The sequence below is a fragment of the Echinops telfairi genome, unplaced genomic scaffold (genome assembly GCF_000313985.2).
Source record: "Echinops telfairi isolate 266 unplaced genomic scaffold, ASM31398v2 ScPeMD7_14;HRSCAF=57, whole genome shotgun sequence".
Classification (NCBI taxonomy): Eukaryota; Metazoa; Chordata; class Mammalia; order Afrosoricida; family Tenrecidae; genus Echinops; species Echinops telfairi.
The window spans coordinates 310,913-315,480 of NW_022103911.1; positions in this window are offsets into that span (position 1 = coordinate 310,913).

The following is a 4,568-nucleotide window of genomic DNA, read 5'->3' on the forward strand; positions in this document are numbered from 1 at the left end:
ACTTGTACATATGTTGCCATCAACATTTCCAAAACATTTTCTATCTATTTGAGCCCTTGGTATCAGCTCCTCAGTTTTCCCCTCCTTTCGCCATCCTTCTACCCTTGTAAATCCTTGATCAATTATATATTGTTGTCGTTAAAACAAAAAAGAGGGAGCTGCCAGAAATTCAAGCTGGATTCAGAAGAGGACATAGAAGGAACATAATTGCTGATATCATAAGAATCTTGGCTGAAAGCAGAGAATACTTAAAAGATGTTTAAGAGTCTTAATGTATTATAATAAGCTATGGATAACATTGCAAAGAATGGGAATTCTAGAATACTTAATTGTATTCATGTATAACATGCACATATGAGGGTAAGTTAACAAGTACTGCTATTAAAAGATACCGCGTCAAAGGCTTGTAGTTAAATAAGCGGCCATCTAGCAGGAAAGCAATAAAGTCCACATGGAAGAAGCACACCAGCCTGTGTGATCACAAAGTGTCAACAGGAAGAGGTATCAGTTCAAAAACAAGCAACCAAATCGATGTGAAGGATTGGATGTAGGGCAGACCCAAAACCACATGACAGTCCCTCTCAGGAGGGCTACATAGAAGGGATCCAGAATGTGGTAGAGCACTAATGAAACACATAATTATCCTCTGGTTCTTTTTTGAAAATCAGTTCATTGGGAGCTCTTACAGATGTTGTAACAATTTGTAATTCAATTAGATCATGCATGATTATAGAAATGCTGCCACCGTCTGTTTCAAAACACTTTCATTTTTCTTGCACTCCTTGATATCAGCTCCCCTTTATCCCCTTCCTACCCCCAGGAGCCCTTATTGTTATATATGTTATAAATTATTATTATTGTTATTATACATATCTTACACCATCCAATATATGCATTCACCTACAATTCTGTTATTTGTTCCTCTCCAGTGGGATTATACAGTCACCATTGCTAGCAGCTCCCCCTCCACACCCCTCTTCCTGCACCTTCAGGGAATCATTACTCCTGTTACTGTTTCTGAAGGGTTATCTATCTTGGCATCCATGCATCAAATGATTTAGTTGTATACATAAGCATACTCATGTCTAACTAGGTTAATGAGGTAAGATAAACACCATAATAGTGAAAAGAACTAGAGGATGGTTGTGTTTCATCAGTGCTGTACCGCATCCTGGATTTAGCATCCCTTCCTTGTGGCCCTTCTCCCCTGACTATTAAGGCTGATGTTTACCTCATTAATATTGTTAGACCTACATTTCATTTGTATAATGAAGATATTTTGATGCAGGAATGCCAGGATGACCCTTCAGAAACAGCAATTAGAGTAATGATTCCCTGGGGGATATGGGAAGAGATGGGGGAAGGGGAGTAGTGTGAGCTGAGAGCAATGATGACTGTATAACCCCATTCAGGGGGAGTGAATAACAGAATTGTAGGTGAATGGATATATTGGATGGCATAAGATATGGCTATAAATACATACATATATATATAATATAATAATAATATAATACTAAAGATCATGGGGGAAGAGTGGGGGAGGGAGGGGATAAAGGGAAGCCAATATCAAGGAGTTCAAGAAGAAACTGTCTACTGATTGTGGTAGCAATTGTACAATTATGCTTGATTCATTTGAGTTATGGAATATTATGACATCTATAAGAGCTCCTAATAAAATGATTAATTTTTTTAAAGTACTACTATAAAATCATAGAAACTTTTATTAAACAAAATAACATGATAAATAGGGAAAATATTGAAATTTTCAAGCATTTAATTTTAATTGGACCCACAATCAATGCCCTTGAAAGAAACAGTCAAGAAATCAAATACCACATTGCATTTGACAAGTCTCCTGCAAAAGACTTTTTTAAATGCTAACAAAGTAAAGATGTCACTTTGAAGGCTAAGATTAGCCTGACTCAGGCATGGGTATTTCAATTGCCTCTGATGCATATACAAAATAGACAATAAGAAAGGTCAAAGAAGAACTGATGCCTTAGAAGTATGTTGTCATCAAAGAATATTAAATATAGCATGGACTGCCTGAAGAATGAACAAATCTGTCAGAGAAGAACTACACCCAGAATGTTCCTTAGAAGCAAGAATGGTTAGCCTTCACCTCACCTACTGGGAGGCCATCATGCATGGTAAAGAGGAAGACCAACAAAAAAGAAAACCATCAACAAGATGAATTGACACCGTGGCTTCAAAATGGACTCAAACAAGAAATATCCAGAGGATGTCTCCGGAAAATGGCGTGTTTTGTTTTGCTTTGTTGTATGAGGGTCACTGAGTAGAAACCAGCTCAATAATACCTAGCAGTAACCACTTTAGAGCCAATCTTGCCTCTTTTACATTTGTGAATATGCACCACACCTAATTCTATATCTGGGAATATTCCACTGCCAGTCAAAAGGTTTCCAGTGGCTAATCCCTTATAAACGGACAATCTATTCCTTCTTCACAGTCTGTTCTTAGCCCGGAAGCTCCACTGAAACCTGGTCCCCTTGGGCGACCCTGCTGGTATTTGAAATACCTGTGACATAGTTTCCAACATCACAGAAACACGCAAGTTACCACAGTATGGCGAATTGACAGATATGTGGTAGAAGCAAGGCTTACTCTTCCCCTATTTCTGATGAAGGTCAAAGACTATGTAAAAGAAAGAGCAGAAATTATTAAGTGGTTTTTGTTAGCTCAATGGTTGTGTAAGAACAGCCCATTTTTCAGACACAACAAAGAAAATCTGTAAAATTGAATGAGAGAGAAATTTAACTTCTAGCCAGTTGATTCATATTAAAGTGCTTTTATATAAATATTTCCAGTGAAGAGTAGTGGTGTCCTCATATTTGTGTGTAACGTCCAACACAATGACTCTCAATACATGGTATCTGACTTGTCAACCTCTAGCTCTTTGGTCTTGAACCAATGACCTACCATATTGCTAGGAGCCATTAGCAGCTACCATCTGACCAGCCTCGCATACATTCATTCACCTCTCCAGTCACAAGCCTGGCTGCTGACCTTGGATTCATTTGCCTCTGCAGTCTATGGTGTTCCTGCAAATCCTGGATTCATCAGCCCCCACTGCTACTCAAATCAGGAGAAACATCCAGCTTAATATCCGACCTATGGATGTGAAACAAGACTACTTACCTGCTTCTAAAACTGTGTGAACCATTTTAGTTATATGAATTTCTCTCTTGATAGATAAATGTGTATCATTGATTTTGCTTCTCTGGATAACACAGCCTAATACAGCTTTCATTATGGTCATGTGGAAATTGCACATGGACCATGAGGCAGTTATGCTCACAAACAAGGGTATCCTACTCAGTTTAAAATCAGGAAAGGTGTGCATCAGGGATGTATCCTCTCACCGTACTTAATCAATCTGTATGCTGAGCAAATCATCCTAGAAACTGGACTATGTGAAAGCACCGTACACTGCAAAGAACAAACAAATCTGTCTTGGAAGAAGTACAACAAGAATGCTTCTTAGGAGCAAGGATGGAGAGACTTCATTTCACATAGTTTGGATATTATTAGGGCATACCAGTCCCTGAAAAAGAACATCATGCATCAAATAGATAGAAGGGTCCTTGAAAAAGGAAGACCTTCGACAAGATGCATTGACAGTGGTTGCAACAACGGGTTTAATCACAACAATCATTCGGATGATGCAGGAATGAGCGATCTTTTGTTCTGTTACACTCAGGGTCTCTATACTTCAGAATCAGCTTGAGGACACCTAACAATGACAAGCCTTGGTGCTACCTGTGAGTCATCTAGAAGGTACAACTTCCTGTTGTGAATAGAAGAGGAATTCTTACAGTTTTTTATCAAGTTGGATATGGTCTTGGAAAATATGTTTATGAAGAACTCTCTGAGAAGATTACTCACTCAGCACTTGTTAGTGCTGTCCAGTTAGCACTAACTCATGTTGTCCTTAGGTAAAGCAGAATGAAATGTACTCCAATCTTTCATCATATAACCCAGCGTCTTGGGTTATTTGTTCAGTGTTCAGATTTTTTTTCCATCATTTTATTAGGGGCTCATACAACTCTTATCACAATCCATACATATATCAATTGTGTAAAGCAAATTTTTACATTCATTGCCCTTTAATAAAAAGCACACATTGTTAATAAGCTCATAACCAGGTGTGCCAACTATTTGACACACTCCCTTCTGACCAATGAGCTAAACAGCAGAGCTCCAGTGAAACAGCACAAGACCCAGAATATCCAGATGGTGTGTGGTTAGTCCTCCTGCTGTTTTCTCCATGTTACATATTTGTTTTGTATTTTAAGGGTGCCAACATTGTAAATAGTGGACATCTAACATAAAATTCTGATTGCTGTTTCACTTAAGAAAACGGAATACATGGCTGTGGGAGTATGGGTCCCCCACACTCAAATGGGTCCTCAGGAATGTCTTTGAGATTGTGGAAAATGATAGACAACAGGGCCTAGGGACGCCTTGTTCCTGTCAACCAAGAGTGTGAAGGTATTTTCCAATGGGTATTCACAATGGGGCTTACAGAGCTTTCAAAAGGCATACAC